General features: G+C 53.1%; 54 non-coding genes across 54 annotated transcripts; 22 read left to right on the top strand and 32 right to left on the bottom strand.

The window, feature by feature from the left end:
• Nucleotides 1-75: 75 nt before the first annotated feature.
• On the bottom strand, nt 76-147 carry Trnad-guc. The gene has a single exon. It is a non-coding gene; the product is annotated as a tRNA-Asp (tRNA).
• Nucleotides 148-254: 107 nt separating this feature from the next.
• Trnai-uau lies at nt 255-346 on the bottom strand. The gene is given in 2 exon segments: nt 255-290; nt 309-346. It is a non-coding gene; the product is annotated as a tRNA-Ile (tRNA).
• Nucleotides 347-725: 379 nt separating this feature from the next.
• On the top strand, nt 726-798 carry Trnar-acg. Its single transcript has one exon. It is a non-coding gene; the product is annotated as a tRNA-Arg (tRNA).
• Nucleotides 799-1,085: 287 nt separating this feature from the next.
• Trnam-cau lies at nt 1,086-1,157 on the top strand. Its single transcript has one exon. It is a non-coding gene; the product is annotated as a tRNA-Met (tRNA).
• Nucleotides 1,158-1,402: 245 nt separating this feature from the next.
• On the bottom strand, nt 1,403-1,474 carry Trnad-guc. The gene has a single exon. It is a non-coding gene; the product is annotated as a tRNA-Asp (tRNA).
• Nucleotides 1,475-1,581: 107 nt separating this feature from the next.
• Nucleotides 1,582-1,653, bottom strand: Trnad-guc. Its single transcript has one exon. It is a non-coding gene; the product is annotated as a tRNA-Asp (tRNA).
• Nucleotides 1,654-1,760: 107 nt separating this feature from the next.
• On the bottom strand, nt 1,761-1,852 carry Trnai-uau. The gene is given in 2 exon segments: nt 1,761-1,796; nt 1,815-1,852. It is a non-coding gene; the product is annotated as a tRNA-Ile (tRNA).
• A 379-nt stretch (nt 1,853-2,231) lies between these two features.
• Trnar-acg lies at nt 2,232-2,304 on the top strand. Its single transcript has one exon. It is a non-coding gene; the product is annotated as a tRNA-Arg (tRNA).
• Nucleotides 2,305-2,591: 287 nt separating this feature from the next.
• Nucleotides 2,592-2,663, top strand: Trnam-cau. Its single transcript has one exon. It is a non-coding gene; the product is annotated as a tRNA-Met (tRNA).
• Nucleotides 2,664-2,908: 245 nt separating this feature from the next.
• Nucleotides 2,909-2,980, bottom strand: Trnad-guc. Its single transcript has one exon. It is a non-coding gene; the product is annotated as a tRNA-Asp (tRNA).
• A 107-nt stretch (nt 2,981-3,087) lies between these two features.
• On the bottom strand, nt 3,088-3,159 carry Trnad-guc. Its single transcript has one exon. It is a non-coding gene; the product is annotated as a tRNA-Asp (tRNA).
• Nucleotides 3,160-3,266: 107 nt separating this feature from the next.
• On the bottom strand, nt 3,267-3,358 carry Trnai-uau. The gene is given in 2 exon segments: nt 3,267-3,302; nt 3,321-3,358. It is a non-coding gene; the product is annotated as a tRNA-Ile (tRNA).
• Nucleotides 3,359-3,736: 378 nt separating this feature from the next.
• On the top strand, nt 3,737-3,809 carry Trnar-acg. The gene has a single exon. It is a non-coding gene; the product is annotated as a tRNA-Arg (tRNA).
• Nucleotides 3,810-4,096: 287 nt separating this feature from the next.
• Trnam-cau lies at nt 4,097-4,168 on the top strand. The gene has a single exon. It is a non-coding gene; the product is annotated as a tRNA-Met (tRNA).
• Nucleotides 4,169-4,413: 245 nt separating this feature from the next.
• On the bottom strand, nt 4,414-4,485 carry Trnad-guc. The gene has a single exon. It is a non-coding gene; the product is annotated as a tRNA-Asp (tRNA).
• A 107-nt stretch (nt 4,486-4,592) lies between these two features.
• On the bottom strand, nt 4,593-4,664 carry Trnad-guc. Its single transcript has one exon. It is a non-coding gene; the product is annotated as a tRNA-Asp (tRNA).
• A 107-nt stretch (nt 4,665-4,771) lies between these two features.
• On the bottom strand, nt 4,772-4,863 carry Trnai-uau. The gene is given in 2 exon segments: nt 4,772-4,807; nt 4,826-4,863. It is a non-coding gene; the product is annotated as a tRNA-Ile (tRNA).
• A 378-nt stretch (nt 4,864-5,241) lies between these two features.
• Nucleotides 5,242-5,314, top strand: Trnar-acg. The gene has a single exon. It is a non-coding gene; the product is annotated as a tRNA-Arg (tRNA).
• Nucleotides 5,315-5,601: 287 nt separating this feature from the next.
• Nucleotides 5,602-5,673, top strand: Trnam-cau. Its single transcript has one exon. It is a non-coding gene; the product is annotated as a tRNA-Met (tRNA).
• A 245-nt stretch (nt 5,674-5,918) lies between these two features.
• Nucleotides 5,919-5,990, bottom strand: Trnad-guc. The gene has a single exon. It is a non-coding gene; the product is annotated as a tRNA-Asp (tRNA).
• Nucleotides 5,991-6,097: 107 nt separating this feature from the next.
• Trnad-guc lies at nt 6,098-6,169 on the bottom strand. The gene has a single exon. It is a non-coding gene; the product is annotated as a tRNA-Asp (tRNA).
• Nucleotides 6,170-6,276: 107 nt separating this feature from the next.
• Nucleotides 6,277-6,368, bottom strand: Trnai-uau. Its single transcript is given in 2 exon segments — nt 6,277-6,312; nt 6,331-6,368. It is a non-coding gene; the product is annotated as a tRNA-Ile (tRNA).
• A 378-nt stretch (nt 6,369-6,746) lies between these two features.
• On the top strand, nt 6,747-6,819 carry Trnar-acg. The gene has a single exon. It is a non-coding gene; the product is annotated as a tRNA-Arg (tRNA).
• A 287-nt stretch (nt 6,820-7,106) lies between these two features.
• On the top strand, nt 7,107-7,178 carry Trnam-cau. Its single transcript has one exon. It is a non-coding gene; the product is annotated as a tRNA-Met (tRNA).
• A 245-nt stretch (nt 7,179-7,423) lies between these two features.
• On the bottom strand, nt 7,424-7,495 carry Trnad-guc. Its single transcript has one exon. It is a non-coding gene; the product is annotated as a tRNA-Asp (tRNA).
• Nucleotides 7,496-7,602: 107 nt separating this feature from the next.
• On the bottom strand, nt 7,603-7,674 carry Trnad-guc. Its single transcript has one exon. It is a non-coding gene; the product is annotated as a tRNA-Asp (tRNA).
• A 107-nt stretch (nt 7,675-7,781) lies between these two features.
• Nucleotides 7,782-7,873, bottom strand: Trnai-uau. Its single transcript is given in 2 exon segments — nt 7,782-7,817; nt 7,836-7,873. It is a non-coding gene; the product is annotated as a tRNA-Ile (tRNA).
• Nucleotides 7,874-8,251: 378 nt separating this feature from the next.
• Nucleotides 8,252-8,324, top strand: Trnar-acg. Its single transcript has one exon. It is a non-coding gene; the product is annotated as a tRNA-Arg (tRNA).
• A 287-nt stretch (nt 8,325-8,611) lies between these two features.
• Trnam-cau lies at nt 8,612-8,683 on the top strand. The gene has a single exon. It is a non-coding gene; the product is annotated as a tRNA-Met (tRNA).
• A 245-nt stretch (nt 8,684-8,928) lies between these two features.
• On the bottom strand, nt 8,929-9,000 carry Trnad-guc. Its single transcript has one exon. It is a non-coding gene; the product is annotated as a tRNA-Asp (tRNA).
• Nucleotides 9,001-9,107: 107 nt separating this feature from the next.
• Nucleotides 9,108-9,179, bottom strand: Trnad-guc. The gene has a single exon. It is a non-coding gene; the product is annotated as a tRNA-Asp (tRNA).
• A 107-nt stretch (nt 9,180-9,286) lies between these two features.
• Trnai-uau lies at nt 9,287-9,378 on the bottom strand. Its single transcript is given in 2 exon segments — nt 9,287-9,322; nt 9,341-9,378. It is a non-coding gene; the product is annotated as a tRNA-Ile (tRNA).
• Nucleotides 9,379-9,756: 378 nt separating this feature from the next.
• Nucleotides 9,757-9,829, top strand: Trnar-acg. The gene has a single exon. It is a non-coding gene; the product is annotated as a tRNA-Arg (tRNA).
• Nucleotides 9,830-10,116: 287 nt separating this feature from the next.
• Nucleotides 10,117-10,188, top strand: Trnam-cau. The gene has a single exon. It is a non-coding gene; the product is annotated as a tRNA-Met (tRNA).
• A 245-nt stretch (nt 10,189-10,433) lies between these two features.
• Trnad-guc lies at nt 10,434-10,505 on the bottom strand. Its single transcript has one exon. It is a non-coding gene; the product is annotated as a tRNA-Asp (tRNA).
• Nucleotides 10,506-10,612: 107 nt separating this feature from the next.
• On the bottom strand, nt 10,613-10,684 carry Trnad-guc. The gene has a single exon. It is a non-coding gene; the product is annotated as a tRNA-Asp (tRNA).
• A 107-nt stretch (nt 10,685-10,791) lies between these two features.
• Trnai-uau lies at nt 10,792-10,883 on the bottom strand. The gene is given in 2 exon segments: nt 10,792-10,827; nt 10,846-10,883. It is a non-coding gene; the product is annotated as a tRNA-Ile (tRNA).
• A 378-nt stretch (nt 10,884-11,261) lies between these two features.
• Nucleotides 11,262-11,334, top strand: Trnar-acg. The gene has a single exon. It is a non-coding gene; the product is annotated as a tRNA-Arg (tRNA).
• A 287-nt stretch (nt 11,335-11,621) lies between these two features.
• Trnam-cau lies at nt 11,622-11,693 on the top strand. The gene has a single exon. It is a non-coding gene; the product is annotated as a tRNA-Met (tRNA).
• Nucleotides 11,694-11,938: 245 nt separating this feature from the next.
• On the bottom strand, nt 11,939-12,010 carry Trnad-guc. The gene has a single exon. It is a non-coding gene; the product is annotated as a tRNA-Asp (tRNA).
• A 107-nt stretch (nt 12,011-12,117) lies between these two features.
• Nucleotides 12,118-12,189, bottom strand: Trnad-guc. The gene has a single exon. It is a non-coding gene; the product is annotated as a tRNA-Asp (tRNA).
• Nucleotides 12,190-12,296: 107 nt separating this feature from the next.
• On the bottom strand, nt 12,297-12,388 carry Trnai-uau. Its single transcript is given in 2 exon segments — nt 12,297-12,332; nt 12,351-12,388. It is a non-coding gene; the product is annotated as a tRNA-Ile (tRNA).
• Nucleotides 12,389-12,766: 378 nt separating this feature from the next.
• On the top strand, nt 12,767-12,839 carry Trnar-acg. Its single transcript has one exon. It is a non-coding gene; the product is annotated as a tRNA-Arg (tRNA).
• Nucleotides 12,840-13,126: 287 nt separating this feature from the next.
• Trnam-cau lies at nt 13,127-13,198 on the top strand. Its single transcript has one exon. It is a non-coding gene; the product is annotated as a tRNA-Met (tRNA).
• Nucleotides 13,199-13,443: 245 nt separating this feature from the next.
• On the bottom strand, nt 13,444-13,515 carry Trnad-guc. Its single transcript has one exon. It is a non-coding gene; the product is annotated as a tRNA-Asp (tRNA).
• Nucleotides 13,516-13,622: 107 nt separating this feature from the next.
• Trnad-guc lies at nt 13,623-13,694 on the bottom strand. The gene has a single exon. It is a non-coding gene; the product is annotated as a tRNA-Asp (tRNA).
• A 107-nt stretch (nt 13,695-13,801) lies between these two features.
• Trnai-uau lies at nt 13,802-13,893 on the bottom strand. Its single transcript is given in 2 exon segments — nt 13,802-13,837; nt 13,856-13,893. It is a non-coding gene; the product is annotated as a tRNA-Ile (tRNA).
• A 378-nt stretch (nt 13,894-14,271) lies between these two features.
• Trnar-acg lies at nt 14,272-14,344 on the top strand. Its single transcript has one exon. It is a non-coding gene; the product is annotated as a tRNA-Arg (tRNA).
• A 287-nt stretch (nt 14,345-14,631) lies between these two features.
• On the top strand, nt 14,632-14,703 carry Trnam-cau. The gene has a single exon. It is a non-coding gene; the product is annotated as a tRNA-Met (tRNA).
• A 245-nt stretch (nt 14,704-14,948) lies between these two features.
• Nucleotides 14,949-15,020, bottom strand: Trnad-guc. Its single transcript has one exon. It is a non-coding gene; the product is annotated as a tRNA-Asp (tRNA).
• Nucleotides 15,021-15,127: 107 nt separating this feature from the next.
• Nucleotides 15,128-15,199, bottom strand: Trnad-guc. Its single transcript has one exon. It is a non-coding gene; the product is annotated as a tRNA-Asp (tRNA).
• Nucleotides 15,200-15,306: 107 nt separating this feature from the next.
• Nucleotides 15,307-15,398, bottom strand: Trnai-uau. Its single transcript is given in 2 exon segments — nt 15,307-15,342; nt 15,361-15,398. It is a non-coding gene; the product is annotated as a tRNA-Ile (tRNA).
• Nucleotides 15,399-15,776: 378 nt separating this feature from the next.
• Nucleotides 15,777-15,849, top strand: Trnar-acg. The gene has a single exon. It is a non-coding gene; the product is annotated as a tRNA-Arg (tRNA).
• Nucleotides 15,850-16,136: 287 nt separating this feature from the next.
• On the top strand, nt 16,137-16,208 carry Trnam-cau. Its single transcript has one exon. It is a non-coding gene; the product is annotated as a tRNA-Met (tRNA).
• The last annotated feature ends 196 nt before the right edge of the window (nt 16,209-16,404 follow it).

Below are 16,404 nucleotides of genomic sequence, written 5' to 3' on the forward strand. Positions count from 1 at the left end.
TATGGTGCTAGTAGCCGCAAACGTCCTACACTAAGTTCGGCGAGTGATAGAGCAGCAATTAAAAATCGGATGTGCCTCCCCGGCGGGGAATCGAACCCCGGTCTCCCGCGTGACAGGCGGGGATACTAACCACTATACTACCGAGGAAGACGCAGCTAGCGTCTCGAATGCACAATTATGTTACTCAAATAGCTGATACATCTCAAACCTAGCCTCCTGTTGCTGTCAGAGACAGCTGCTATGAAATAAAAGTATGCCCCAGGTGAGGCTCGAACTCACAACCCCGGCATTGCTCACGGCTACTGCCTTATAAGTACCGTGCGCTAACCAATTGCGCCACTGGGGCTACAACACGGCGCTCTCAGTTAGCGGTATTCACTTTGCTGCAAACCAGTGGTGGCCACAGAAACATACGATCGCCACCTGATGCCATACTGCGACTTTGGCACCTGACTACCAATGCTTCGTGCTATTCTTGTTTCATATGCTACGCTTACATGCATATCAACCGGCTCTCGTCGTCGAGAAAACGCGGGGAAAACGCGCGCCTTGCCTTCTGCTACCTGTCGAACAGCGAGAGCAGATGCGTGGCAAGCTCTAAGCTCTGCAGGCGCACTGCGGCCACGCAGCTGCACGAAAGGTACCTTCCTTGGGAGCTTGCTCAGCCATGGAGAACACGTTTCTTAGCGAATTGCACTTGTCTCGTAGAAAGAAGTGCTGCCATTGGCCCTGTGGCGCAACGGATAACGCGTCTGACTACGTATCAGAAGATTCCAGGTTCGAATCCTGGCAGGGTCAGCATTTTGTTAGTTGCCGACGCGTAGCTGGGCAGTGGATTTCGTATGTCGCCGCATCGTGGAGTGCTTTGTTGCTCCTGTGCATCTCGCAGCTGCATGTCGAGTCGATCGTGGTAAATATCGCTGCCTGCAAGCGTCAGCGTAGCGTCAGTCGAGCAAAGTCGAGACAAGTCAAGCTGAGAGCTGTAGGAGATGATACGCAATTAAATACAGGCGTGTGAAAGCGACGCAGACAACACTTTCCAAGTGTCCCACGTCACGTGGCGAAGAGCGGGCGCAAGCCTAGCCAGCAGAGTGGCGCAGTGGAAGCGTGCTGGGCCCATAACCCAGAGGTCCGTGGATCGAAACCACGCTCTGCTAAAATTATTTATTTTGCGGACTGCGTCGAGCTCGATTATTACGCCCACAGCGTGGGCTGGGGTGCTTTGACTCAGCGTTAACAGCAAACCCCGTAATTCTGAAGTGTGAAGAATGCGAGAACCACTTCCTAAGATGTAGCATTTTTTAAGATTTCGCGCCAACTACACTCCACGATCGCAAAGTTAATGCTCTTACGACCCCCATACGGGCAACACTCGAACAGGTTTGTGAGATAAAAATCGCACCTCCCCGGCGGGGAATCGAACCCCGGTCTCCCGCGTGACAGGCGGGGATACTAACCACTATACTACCGAGGATGCGCTGTAGGCAGTTGCCCTTGTGCGAGAGATATGGTGCTAGTAGCCGCAAACGTCCTACACTAAGTTCGGCGAGTGATAGAGCAGCAATTAAAAATCGGATGTGCCTCCCCGGCGGGGAATCGAACCCCGGTCTCCCGCGTGACAGGCGGGGATACTAACCACTATACTACCGAGGAAGACGCAGCTAGCGTCTCGAATGCACAATTATGTTACTCAAATAGCTGATACATCTCAAACCTAGCCTCCTGTTGCTGTCAGAGACAGCTGCTATGAAATAAAAGTATGCCCCAGGTGAGGCTCGAACTCACAACCCCGGCATTGCTCACGGCTACTGCCTTATAAGTACCGTGCGCTAACCAATTGCGCCACTGGGGCTACAACACGGCGCTCTCAGTTAGCGGTATTCACTTTGCTGCAAACCAGTGGTGGCCACAGAAACATACGATCGCCACCTGATGCCATACTGCGACTTTGGCACCTGACTACCAATGCTTCGTGCTATTCTTGTTTCATATGCTACGCTTACATGCATATCAACCGGCTCTCGTCGTCGAGAAAACGCGGGAAAACGCGCGCCTTGCCTTCTGCTACCTGTCGAACAGCGAGAGCAGATGCGTGGCAAGCTCTAAGCTCTGCAGGCGCACTGCGGCCACGCAGCTGCACGAAAGGTACCTTCCTTGGGAGCTTGCTCAGCCATGGAGAACACGTTTCTTGAGCGAATTGCACTTGTCTCGTAGAAAGAAGTGCTGCCATTGGCCCTGTGGCGCAACGGATAACGCGTCTGACTACGGATCAGAAGATTCCAGGTTCGAATCCTGGCAGGGTCAGCATTTTGTTAGTTGCCGACGCGTAGCTGGGCAGTGGATTTCGTATGTCGCCGCATCGTGGAGTGCTTTGTTGCTCCTGTGCATCTCGCAGCTGCATGTCGAGTCGATCGTGGTAAATATCGCTGCCTGCAAGCGTCAGCGTAGCGTCAGTCGAGCAAAGTCGAGACAAGTCAAGCTGAGAGCTGTAGGAGATGATACGCAATTAAATACAGGCGTGTGAAAGCGACGCAGACAACACTTTCCAAGTGTCCCACGTCACGTGGCGAAGAGCGGGCGCAAGCCTAGCCAGCAGAGTGGCGCAGTGGAAGCGTGCTGGGCCCATAACCCAGAGGTCCGTGGATCGAAACCACGCTCTGCTAAAATTATTTATTTTGCGGACTGCGTCGAGCTCGATTATTACGCCCACAGCGTGGGCTGGGGTGCTTTGACTCAGCGTTAACAGCAAACCCCGTAATTCTGAAGTGTGAAGAATGCGAGAACCACTTCCTAAGATGTAGCATTTTTTAAGATTTCGCGCCAACTACACTCCACGATCGCAAAGTTAATGCTCTTACGACCCCCATACGGGCAACACTCGAACAGGTTTGTGAGATAAAAATCGCACCTCCCCGGCGGGGAATCGAACCCCGGTCTCCCGCGTGACAGGCGGGGATACTAACCACTATACTACCGAGGATGCGCTGTAGGCAGTTGCCCTTGTGCGAGAGATATGGTGCTAGTAGCCGCAAACGTCCTACACTAAGTTCGGCGAGTGATAGAGCAGCAATTAAAAATCGGATGTGCCTCCCCGGCGGGGAATCGAACCCCGGTCTCCCGCGTGACAGGCGGGGATACTAACCACTATACTAACGAGGAAGACGCAGCTAGCGTCTCGAATGCACAATTATGTTACTCAAATAGCTGATACATCTCAAACCTAGCCTCCTGTTGCTGTCAGAGACAGCTGCTATGAAATAAAAGTATGCCCCAGGTGAGGCTCGAACTCACAACCCCCGCATTGCTCACGGCTACTGCCTTATAAGTACCGTGCGCTAACCAATTGCGCCACTGGGGCTACAACACGGCGCTCTCAGTTAGCGGTATTCACTTTGCTGCAAACCTGTGGTGGCCACAGAAACATACGATCGCCACCTGATGCCATACTGCGACTTTGGCACCTGACTACCAATGCTTCGTGCTATTCTTGTTTCATATGCTACGCTTACATGCATATCAACCGGCTCTCGTCGTCGAGAAAACGCGGGAAAACGCGCGCCTTGCCTTCTGCTACCTGTCGAACAGCGAGAGCAGATGCGTGGCAAGCTCTAAGCTCTGCAGGCGCACTGCGGCCACGCAGCTGCACGAAAGGTACCTTCCTTGGGAGCTTGCTCAGCCATGGAGAACACGTTTCTTAGCGAATTGCACTTGTCTCGTAGAAAGAAGTGCTGCCATTGGCCCTGTGGCGCAACGGATAACGCGTCTGACTACGGATCAGAAGATTCCAGGTTCGAATCCTGGCAGGGTCAGCATTTTGTTAGTTGCCGACGCGTAGCTGGGCAGTGGATTTCGTATGTCGCCGCATCGTGGAGTGCTTTGTTGCTCCTGTGCATCTCGCAGCTGCATGTCGAGTCGATCGTGGTAAATATCGCTGCCTGCAAGCGTCAGCGTAGCGTCAGTCGAGCAAAGTCGAGACAAGTCAAGCTGAGAGCTGTAGGAGATGATACGCAATTAAATACAGGCGTGTGAAAGCGACGCAGACAACACTTTCCAAGTGTCCCACGTCACGTGGCGAAGAGCGGGCGCAAGCCTAGCCAGCAGAGTGGCGCAGTGGAAGCGTGCTGGGCCCATAACCCAGAGGTCCGTGGATCGAAACCACGCTCTGCTAAAATTATTTATTTTGCGGACTGCGTCGAGCTCGATTATTACGCCCACAGCGTGGGCTGGGGTGCTTTGACTCAGCGTTAACAGCAAACCCCGTAATTCTGAAGTGTGAAGAATGCGAGAACCACTTCCTAAGATGTAGCATTTTTTAAGATTTCGCGCCAACTACACTCCACGATCGCAAAGTTAATGCTCTTACGACCCCCATACGGGCAACACTCGAACAGGTTTGTGAGATAAAAATCGCACCTCCCCGGCGGGGAATCGAACCCCGGTCTCCCGCGTGACAGGCGGGGATACTAACCACTATACTACCGAGGATGCGCTGTAGGCAGTTGCCCTTGTGCGAGAGATATGGTGCTAGTAGCCGCAAACGTCCTACACTAAGTTCGGCGAGTGATAGAGCAGCAATTAAAAATCGGATGTGCCTCCCCGGCGGGGAATCGAACCCCGGTCTCCCGCGTGACAGGCGGGGATACTAACCACTATACTACCGAGGAAGACGCAGCTAGCGTCTCGAATGCACAATTATGTTACTCAAATAGCTGATACATCTCAAACCTAGCCTCCTGTTGCTGTCAGAGACAGCTGCTATGAAATAAAAGTATGCCCCAGGTGAGGCTCGAACTCACAACCCCGGCATTGCTCACGGCTACTGCCTTATAAGTACCGTGCGCTAACCAATTGCGCCACTGGGGCTACAACACGGCGCTCTCAGTTAGCGGTATTCACTTTGCTGCAAACCAGTGGTGGCCACAGAAACATACGATCGCCACCTGATGCCATACTGCGACTTTGGCACCTGACTACCAATGCTTCGTGCTATTCTTGTTTCATATGCTACGCTTACATGCATATCAACCGGCTCTCGTCGTCGAGAAAACGCGGGAAAACGCGCGCCTTGCCTTCTGCTACCTGTCGAACAGCGAGAGCAGATGCGTGGCAAGCTCTAAGCTCTGCAGGCGCACTGCGGCCACGCAGCTGCACGAAAGGTACCTTCCTTGGGAGCTTGCTCAGCCATGGAGAACACGTTTCTTAGCGAATTGCACTTGTCTCGTAGAAAGAAGTGCTGCCATTGGCCCTGTGGCGCAACGGATAACGCGTCTGACTACGTATCAGAAGATTCCAGGTTCGAATCCTGGCAGGGTCAGCATTTTGTTAGTTGCCGACGCGTAGCTGGGCAGTGGATTTCGTATGTCGCCGCATCGTGGAGTGCTTTGTTGCTCCTGTGCATCTCGCAGCTGCATGTCGAGTCGATCGTGGTAAATATCGCTGCCTGCAAGCGTCAGCGTAGCGTCAGTCGAGCAAAGTCGAGACAAGTCAAGCTGAGAGCTGTAGGAGATGATACGCAATTAAATACAGGCGTGTGAAAGCGACGCAGACAACACTTTCCAAGTGTCCCACGTCACGTGGCGAAGAGCGGGCGCAAGCCTAGCCAGCAGAGTGGCGCAGTGGAAGCGTGCTGGGCCCATAACCCAGAGGTCCGTGGATCGAAACCACGCTCTGCTAAAATTATTTATTTTGCGGACTGCGTCGAGCTCGATTATTACGCCCACAGCGTGGGCTGGGGTGCTTTGACTCAGCGTTAACAGCAAACCCCGTAATTCTGAAGTGTGAAGAATGCGAGAACCACTTCCTAAGATGTAGCATTTTTTAAGATTTCGCGCCAACTACACTCCACGATCGCAAAGTTAATGCTCTTACGACCCCCATACGGGCAACACTCGAACAGGTTTGTGAGATAAAAATCGCACCTCCCCGGCGGGGAATCGAACCCCGGTCTCCCGCGTGACAGGCGGGGATACTAACCACTATACTACCGAGGATGCGCTGTAGGCAGTTGCCCTTGTGCGAGAGATATGGTGCTAGTAGCCGCAAACGTCCTACACTAAGTTCGGCGAGTGATAGAGCAGCAATTAAAAATCGGATGTGCCTCCCCGGCGGGGAATCGAACCCCGGTCTCCCGCGTGACAGGCGGGGATACTAACCACTATACTACCGAGGAAGACGCAGCTAGCGTCTCGAATGCACAATTATGTTACTCAAATAGCTGATACATCTCAAACCTAGCCTCCTGTTGCTGTCAGAGACAGCTGCTATGAAATAAAAGTATGCCCCAGGTGAGGCTCGAACTCACAACCCCGGCATTGCTCACGGCTACTGCCTTATAAGTACCGTGCGCTAACCAATTGCGCCACTGGGGCTACAACACGGCGCTCTCAGTTAGCGGTATTCACTTTGCTGCAAACCAGTGGTGGCCACAGAAACATACGATCGCCACCTGATGCCATACTGCGACTTTGGCACCTGACTACCAATGCTTCGTGCTATTCTTGTTTCATATGCTACGCTTACATGCATATCAACCGGCTCTCGTCGTCGAGAAAACGCGGGAAAACGCGCGCCTTGCCTTCTGCTACCTGTCGAACAGCGAGAGCAGATGCGTGGCAAGCTCTAAGCTCTGCAGGCGCACTGCGGCCACGCAGCTGCACGAAAGGTACCTTCCTTGGGAGCTTGCTCAGCCATGGAGAACACGTTTCTTAGCGAATTGCACTTGTCTCGTAGAAAGAAGTGCTGCCATTGGCCCTGTGGCGCAACGGATAACGCGTCTGACTACGTATCAGAAGATTCCAGGTTCGAATCCTGGCAGGGTCAGCATTTTGTTAGTTGCCGACGCGTAGCTGGGCAGTGGATTTCGTATGTCGCCGCATCGTGGAGTGCTTTGTTGCTCCTGTGCATCTCGCAGCTGCATGTCGAGTCGATCGTGGTAAATATCGCTGCCTGCAAGCGTCAGCGTAGCGTCAGTCGAGCAAAGTCGAGACAAGTCAAGCTGAGAGCTGTAGGAGATGATACGCAATTAAATACAGGCGTGTGAAAGCGACGCAGACAACACTTTCCAAGTGTCCCACGTCACGTGGCGAAGAGCGGGCGCAAGCCTAGCCAGCAGAGTGGCGCAGTGGAAGCGTGCTGGGCCCATAACCCAGAGGTCCGTGGATCGAAACCACGCTCTGCTAAAATTATTTATTTTGCGGACTGCGTCGAGCTCGATTATTACGCCCACAGCGTGGGCTGGGGTGCTTTGACTCAGCGTTAACAGCAAACCCCGTAATTCTGAAGTGTGAAGAATGCGAGAACCACTTCCTAAGATGTAGCATTTTTTAAGATTTCGCGCCAACTACACTCCACGATCGCAAAGTTAATGCTCTTACGACCCCCATACGGGCAACACTCGAACAGGTTTGTGAGATAAAAATCGCACCTCCCCGGCGGGGAATCGAACCCCGGTCTCCCGCGTGACAGGCGGGGATACTAACCACTATACTACCGAGGATGCGCTGTAGGCAGGTGCCCTTGTGCGAGAGATATGGTGCTAGTAGCCGCAAACGTCCTACACTAAGTTCGGCGAGTGATAGAGCAGCAATTAAAAATCGGATGTGCCTCCCCGGCGGGGAATCGAACCCCGGTCTCCCGCGTGACAGGCGGGGATACTAACCACTATACTACCGAGGAAGACGCAGCTAGCGTCTCGAATGCACAATTATGTTACTCAAATAGCTGATACATCTCAAACCTAGCCTCCTGTTGCTGTCAGAGACAGCTGCTATGAAATAAAAGTATGCCTCAGGTGAGGCTCGAACTCACAACCCCGGCATTGCTCACGGCTACTGCCTTATAAGTACCGTGCGCTAACCAATTGCGCCACTGGGGCTACAACACGGCGCTCTCAGTTAGCGGTATTCACTTTGCTGCAAACCAGTGGTGGCCACAGAAACATACGATCGCCACCTGATGCCATACTGCGACTTTGGCACCTGACTACCAATGCTTCGTGCTATTCTTGTTTCATATGCTACGCTTACATGCATATCAACCGGCTCTCGTCGTCGAGAAAACGCGGGAAAACGCGCGCCTTGCCTTCTGCTACCTGTCGAACAGCGAGAGCAGATGCGTGGCAAGCTCTAAGCTCTGCAGGCGCACTGCGGCCACGCAGCTGCACGAAAGGTACCTTCCTTGGGAGCTTGCTCAGCCATGGAGAACACGTTTCTTAGCGAATTGCACTTGTCTCGTAGAAAGAAGTGCTGCCATTGGCCCTGTGGCGCAACGGATAACGCGTCTGACTACGGATCAGAAGATTCCAGGTTCGAATCCTGGCAGGGTCAGCATTTTGTTAGTTGCCGACGCGTAGCTGGGCAGTGGATTTCGTATGTCGCCGCATCGTGGAGTGCTTTGTTGCTCCTGTGCATCTCGCAGCTGCATGTCGAGTCGATCGTGGTAAATATCGCTGCCTGCAAGCGTCAGCGTAGCGTCAGTCGAGCAAAGTCGAGACAAGTCAAGCTGAGAGCTGTAGGAGATGATACGCAATTAAATACAGGCGTGTGAAAGCGACGCAGACAACACTTTCCAAGTGTCCCACGTCACGTGGCGAAGAGCGGGCGCAAGCCTAGCCAGCAGAGTGGCGCAGTGGAAGCGTGCTGGGCCCATAACCCAGAGGTCCGTGGATCGAAACCACGCTCTGCTAAAATTATTTATTTTGCGGACTGCGTCGAGCTCGATTATTACGCCCACAGCGTGGGCTGGGGTGCTTTGACTCAGCGTTAACAGCAAACCCCGTAATTCTGAAGTGTGAAGAATGCGAGAACCACTTCCTAAGATGTAGCATTTTTTAAGATTTCGCGCCAACTACACTCCACGATCGCAAAGTTAATGCTCTTACGACCCCCATACGGGCAACACTCGAACAGGTTTGTGAGATAAAAATCGCACCTCCCCGGCGGGGAATCGAACCCCGGTCTCCCGCGTGACAGGCGGGGATACTAACCACTATACTACCGAGGATGCGCTGTAGGCAGTTGCCCTTGTGCGAGAGATATGGTGCTAGTAGCCGCAAACGTCCTACACTAAGTTCGGCGAGTGATAGAGCAGCAATTAAAAATCGGATGTGCCTCCCCGGCGGGGAATCGAACCCCGGTCTCCCGCGTGACAGGCGGGGATACTAACCACTATACTACCGAGGAAGACGCAGCTAGCGTCTCGAATGCACAATTATGTTACTCAAATAGCTGATACATCTCAAACCTAGCCTCCTGTTGCTGTCAGAGACAGCTGCTATGAAATAAAAGTATGCCCCAGGTGAGGCTCGAACTCACAACCCCGGCATTGCTCACGGCTACTGCCTTATAAGTACCGTGCGCTAACCAATTGCGCCACTGGGGCTACAACACGGCGCTCTCAGTTAGCGGTATTCACTTTGCTGCAAACCAGTGGTGGCCACAGAAACATACGATCGCCACCTGATGCCATACTGCGACTTTGGCACCTGACTACCAATGCTTCGTGCTATTCTTGTTTCATATGCTACGCTTACATGCATATCAACCGGCTCTCGTCGTCGAGAAAACGCGGGAAAACGCGCGCCTTGCCTTCTGCTACCTGTCGAACAGCGAGAGCAGATGCGTGGCAAGCTCTAAGCTCTGCAGGCGCACTGCGGCCACGCAGCTGCACGAAAGGTACCTTCCTTGGGAGCTTGCTCAGCCATGGAGAACACGTTTCTTAGCGAATTGCACTTGTCTCGTAGAAAGAAGTGCTGCCATTGGCCCTGTGGCGCAACGGATAACGCGTCTGACTACGTATCAGAAGATTCCAGGTTCGAATCCTGGCAGGGTCAGCATTTTGTTAGTTGCCGACGCGTAGCTGGGCAGTGGATTTCGTATGTCGCCGCATCGTGGAGTGCTTTGTTGCTCCTGTGCATCTCGCAGCTGCATGTCGAGTCGATCGTGGTAAATATCGCTGCCTGCAAGCGTCAGCGTAGCGTCAGTCGAGCAAAGTCGAGACAAGTCAAGCTGAGAGCTGTAGGAGATGATACGCAATTAAATACAGGCGTGTGAAAGCGACGCAGACAACACTTTCCAAGTGTCCCACGTCACGTGGCGAAGAGCGGGCGCAAGCCTAGCCAGCAGAGTGGCGCAGTGGAAGCGTGCTGGGCCCATAACCCAGAGGTCCGTGGATCGAAACCACGCTCTGCTAAAATTATTTATTTTGCGGACTGCGTCGAGCTCGATTATTACGCCCACAGCGTGGGCTGGGGTGCTTTGACTCAGCGTTAACAGCAAACCCCGTAATTCTGAAGTGTGAAGAATGCGAGAACCACTTCCTAAGATGTAGCATTTTTTAAGATTTCGCGCCAACTACACTCCACGATCGCAAAGTTAATGCTCTTACGACCCCCATACGGGCAACACTCGAACAGGTTTGTGAGATAAAAATCGCACCTCCCCGGCGGGGAATCGAACCCCGGTCTCCCGCGTGACAGGCGGGGATACTAACCACTATACTACCGAGGATGCGCTGTAGGCAGGTGCCCTTGTGCGAGAGATATGGTGCTAGTAGCCGCAAACGTCCTACACTAAGTTCGGCGAGTGATAGAGCAGCAATTAAAAATCGGATGTGCCTCCCCGGCGGGGAATCGAACCCCGGTCTCCCGCGTGACAGGCGGGGATACTAACCACTATACTACCGAGGAAGACGCAGCTAGCGTCTCGAATGCACAATTATGTTACTCAAATAGCTGATACATCTCAAACCTAGCCTCCTGTTGCTGTCAGAGACAGCTGCTATGAAATAAAAGTATGCCTCAGGTGAGGCTCGAACTCACAACCCCGGCATTGCTCACGGCTACTGCCTTATAAGTACCGTGCGCTAACCAATTGCGCCACTGGGGCTACAACACGGCGCTCTCAGTTAGCGGTATTCACTTTGCTGCAAACCAGTGGTGGCCACAGAAACATACGATCGCCACCTGATGCCATACTGCGACTTTGGCACCTGACTACCAATGCTTCGTGCTATTCTTGTTTCATATGCTACGCTTACATGCATATCAACCGGCTCTCGTCGTCGAGAAAACGCGGGAAAACGCGCGCCTTGCCTTCTGCTACCTGTCGAACAGCGAGAGCAGATGCGTGGCAAGCTCTAAGCTCTGCAGGCGCACTGCGGCCACGCAGCTGCACGAAAGGTACCTTCCTTGGGAGCTTGCTCAGCCATGGAGAACACGTTTCTTAGCGAATTGCACTTGTCTCGTAGAAAGAAGTGCTGCCATTGGCCCTGTGGCGCAACGGATAACGCGTCTGACTACGGATCAGAAGATTCCAGGTTCGAATCCTGGCAGGGTCAGCATTTTGTTAGTTGCCGACGCGTAGCTGGGCAGTGGATTTCGTATGTCGCCGCATCGTGGAGTGCTTTGTTGCTCCTGTGCATCTCGCAGCTGCATGTCGAGTCGATCGTGGTAAATATCGCTGCCTGCAAGCGTCAGCGTAGCGTCAGTCGAGCAAAGTCGAGACAAGTCAAGCTGAGAGCTGTAGGAGATGATACGCAATTAAATACAGGCGTGTGAAAGCGACGCAGACAACACTTTCCAAGTGTCCCACGTCACGTGGCGAAGAGCGGGCGCAAGCCTAGCCAGCAGAGTGGCGCAGTGGAAGCGTGCTGGGCCCATAACCCAGAGGTCCGTGGATCGAAACCACGCTCTGCTAAAATTATTTATTTTGCGGACTGCGTCGAGCTCGATTATTACGCCCACAGCGTGGGCTGGGGTGCTTTGACTCAGCGTTAACAGCAAACCCCGTAATTCTGAAGTGTGAAGAATGCGAGAACCACTTCCTAAGATGTAGCATTTTTTAAGATTTCGCGCCAACTACACTCCACGATCGCAAAGTTAATGCTCTTACGACCCCCATACGGGCAACACTCGAACAGGTTTGTGAGATAAAAATCGCACCTCCCCGGCGGGGAATCGAACCCCGGTCTCCCGCGTGACAGGCGGGGATACTAACCACTATACTACCGAGGATGCGCTGTAGGCAGTTGCCCTTGTGCGAGAGATATGGTGCTAGTAGCCGCAAACGTCCTACACTAAGTTCGGCGAGTGATAGAGCAGCAATTAAAAATCGGATGTGCCTCCCCGGCGGGGAATCGAACCCCGGTCTCCCGCGTGACAGGCGGGGATACTAACCACTATACTAACGAGGAAGACGCAGCTAGCGTCTCGAATGCACAATTATGTTACTCAAATAGCTGATACATCTCAAACCTAGCCTCCTGTTGCTGTCAGAGACAGCTGCTATGAAATAAAAGTATGCCCCAGGTGAGGCTCGAACTCACAACCCCCGCATTGCTCACGGCTACTGCCTTATAAGTACCGTGCGCTAACCAATTGCGCCACTGGGGCTACAACACGGCGCTCTCAGTTAGCGGTATTCACTTTGCTGCAAACCTGTGGTGGCCACAGAAACATACGATCGCCACCTGATGCCATACTGCGACTTTGGCACCTGACTACCAATGCTTCGTGCTATTCTTGTTTCATATGCTACGCTTACATGCATATCAACCGGCTCTCGTCGTCGAGAAAACGCGGGAAAACGCGCGCCTTGCCTTCTGCTACCTGTCGAACAGCGAGAGCAGATGCGTGGCAAGCTCTAAGCTCTGCAGGCGCACTGCGGCCACGCAGCTGCACGAAAGGTACCTTCCTTGGGAGCTTGCTCAGCCATGGAGAACACGTTTCTTAGCGAATTGCACTTGTCTCGTAGAAAGAAGTGCTGCCATTGGCCCTGTGGCGCAACGGATAACGCGTCTGACTACGGATCAGAAGATTCCAGGTTCGAATCCTGGCAGGGTCAGCATTTTGTTAGTTGCCGACGCGTAGCTGGGCAGTGGATTTCGTATGTCGCCGCATCGTGGAGTGCTTTGTTGCTCCTGTGCATCTCGCAGCTGCATGTCGAGTCGATCGTGGTAAATATCGCTGCCTGCAAGCGTCAGCGTAGCGTCAGTCGAGCAAAGTCGAGACAAGTCAAGCTGAGAGCTGTAGGAGATGATACGCAATTAAATACAGGCGTGTGAAAGCGACGCAGACAACACTTTCCAAGTGTCCCACGTCACGTGGCGAAGAGCGGGCGCAAGCCTAGCCAGCAGAGTGGCGCAGTGGAAGCGTGCTGGGCCCATAACCCAGAGGTCCGTGGATCGAAACCACGCTCTGCTAAAATTATTTATTTTGCGGACTGCGTCGAGCTCGATTATTACGCCCACAGCGTGGGCTGGGGTGCTTTGACTCAGCGTTAACAGCAAACCCCGTAATTCTGAAGTGTGAAGAATGCGAGAACCACTTCCTAAGATGTAGCATTTTTTAAGATTTCGCGCCAACTACACTCCACGATCGCAAAGTTAATGCTCTTACGACCCCCATACGGGCAACACTCAAACAGGTTTGTGAGATAAAAATCGCACCTCCCCGGCGGGGAATCGAACCCCGGTCTCCCGCGTGACAGGCGGGGATACTAACCACTATACTACCGAGGATGCGCTGTAGGCAGTTGCCCTTGTGCGAGAGATATGGTGCTAGTAGCCGCAAACGTCCTACACTAAGTTCGGCGAGTGATAGAGCAGCAATTAAAAATCGGATGTGCCTCCCCGGCGGGGAATCGAACCCCGGTCTCCCGCGTGACAGGCGGGGATACTAACCACTATACTACCGAGGAAGACGCAGCTAGCGTCTCGAATGCACAATTATGTTACTCAAATAGCTGATACATCTCAAACCTAGCCTCCTGTTGCTGTCAGAGACAGCTGCTATGAAATAAAAGTATGCCCCAGGTGAGGCTCGAACTCACAACCCCGGCATTGCTCACGGCTACTGCCTTATAAGTACCGTGCGCTAACCAATTGCGCCACTGGGGCTACAACACGGCGCTCTCAGTTAGCGGTATTCACTTTGCTGCAAACCAGTGGTGGCCACAGAAACATACGATCGCCACCTGATGCCATACTGCGACTTTGGCACCTGACTACCAATGCTTCGTGCTATTCTTGTTTCATATGCTACGCTTACATGCATATCAACCGGCTCTCGTCGTCGAGAAAACGCGGGAAAACGCGCGCCTTGCCTTCTGCTACCTGTCGAACAGCGAGAGCAGATGCGTGGCAAGCTCTAAGCTCTGCAGGCGCACTGCGGCCACGCAGCTGCACGAAAGGTACCTTCCTTGGGAGCTTGCTCAGCCATGGAGAACACGTTTCTTAGCGAATTGCACTTGTCTCGTAGAAAGAAGTGCTGCCATTGGCCCTGTGGCGCAACGGATAACGCGTCTGACTACGTATCAGAAGATTCCAGGTTCGAATCCTGGCAGGGTCAGCATTTTGTTAGTTGCCGACGCGTAGCTGGGCAGTGGATTTCGTATGTCGCCGCATCGTGGAGTGCTTTGTTGCTCCTGTGCATCTCGCAGCTGCATGTCGAGTCGATCGTGGTAAATATCGCTGCCTGCAAGCGTCAGCGTAGCGTCAGTCGAGCAAAGTCGAGACAAGTCAAGCTGAGAGCTGTAGGAGATGATACGCAATTAAATACAGGCGTGTGAAAGCGACGCAGACAACACTTTCCAAGTGTCCCACATCACGTGGCGAAGAGCGGGCGCAAGCCTAGCCAGCAGAGTGGCGCAGTGGAAGCGTGCTGGGCCCATAACCCAGAGGTCCGTGGATCGAAACCACGCTCTGCTAAAATTATTTATTTTGCGGACTGCGTCGAGCTCGATTATTACGCCCACAGCGTGGGCTGGGGTGCTTTGACTCAGCGTTAACAGCAAACCCCGTAATTCTGAAGTGTGAAGAATGCGAGAACCACTTCCTAAGATGTAGCATTTTTTAAGATTTCGCGCCAACTACACTCCACGATCGCAAAGTTAATGCTCTTACGACCCCCATACGGGCAACACTCGAACAGGTTTGTGAGATAAAAATCGCACCTCCCCGGCGGGGAATCGAACCCCGGTCTCCCGCGTGACAGGCGGGGATACTAACCACTATACTACCGAGGATGCGCTGTAGGCAGTTGCCCTTGTGCGAGAGATATGGTGCTAGTAGCCGCAAACGTCCTACACTAAGTTCGGCGAGTGATAGAGCAGCAATTAAAAATCGGATGTGCCTCCCCGGCGGGGAATCGAACCCCGGTCTCCCGCGTGACAGGCGGGGATACTAACCACTATACTACCGAGGAAGACGCAGCTAGCGTCTCGAATGCACAATTATGTTACTCAAATAGCTGATACATCTCAAACCTAGCCTCCTGTTGCTGTCAGAGACAGCTGCTATGAAATAAAAGTATGCCCCAGGTGAGGCTCGAACTCACAACCCCGGCATTGCTCACGGCTACTGCCTTATAAGTACCGTGCGCTAACCAATTGCGCCACTGGGGCTACAACACGGCGCTCTCAGTTAGCGGTATTCACTTTGCTGCAAACCAGTGGTGGCCACAGAAACATACGATCGCCACCTGATGCCATACTGCGACTTTGGCACCTGACTACCAATGCTTCGTGCTATTCTTGTTTCATATGCTACGCTTACATGCATATCAACCGGCTCTCGTCGTCGAGAAAACGCGGGAAAACGCGCGCCTTGCCTTCTGCTACCTGTCGAACAGCGAGAGCAGATGCGTGGCAAGCTCTAAGCTCTGCAGGCGCACTGCGGCCACGCAGCTGCACGAAAGGTACCTTCCTTGGGAGCTTGCTCAGCCATGGAGAACACGTTTCTTAGCGAATTGCACTTGTCTCGTAGAAAGAAGTGCTGCCATTGGCCCTGTGGCGCAACGGATAACGCGTCTGACTACGTATCAGAAGATTCCAGGTTCGAATCCTGGCAGGGTCAGCATTTTGTTAGTTGCCGACGCGTAGCTGGGCAGTGGATTTCGTATGTCGCCGCATCGTGGAGTGCTTTGTTGCTCCTGTGCATCTCGCAGCTGCATGTCGAGTCGATCGTGGTAAATATCGCTGCCTGCAAGCGTCAGCGTAGCGTCAGTCGAGCAAAGTCGAGACAAGTCAAGCTGAGAGCTGTAGGAGATGATACGCAATTAAATACAGGCGTGTGAAAGCGACGCAGACAACACTTTCCAAGTGTCCCACGTCACGTGGCGAAGAGCGGGCGCAAGCCTAGCCAGCAGAGTGGCGCAGTGGAAGCGTGCTGGGCCCATAACCCAGAGGTCCGTGGATCGAAACCACGCTCTGCTAAAATTATTTATTTTGCGGACTGCGTCGAGCTCGATTATTACGCCCACAGCGTGGGCTGGGGTGCTTTGACTCAGCGTTAACAGCAAACCCCGTAATTCTGAAGTGTGAAGAATGCGAGAACCACTTCCTAAGATGTAGCATTTTTTAAGATTTCGCGCCAACTACACTCCACGATCGCAAAGTTAATGCTCTTACG

Source organism: Schistocerca americana, unplaced genomic scaffold (genome assembly GCF_021461395.2).
Source record: "Schistocerca americana isolate TAMUIC-IGC-003095 unplaced genomic scaffold, iqSchAmer2.1 HiC_scaffold_632, whole genome shotgun sequence".
Classification (NCBI taxonomy): domain Eukaryota; kingdom Metazoa; phylum Arthropoda; class Insecta; order Orthoptera; family Acrididae; genus Schistocerca; species Schistocerca americana.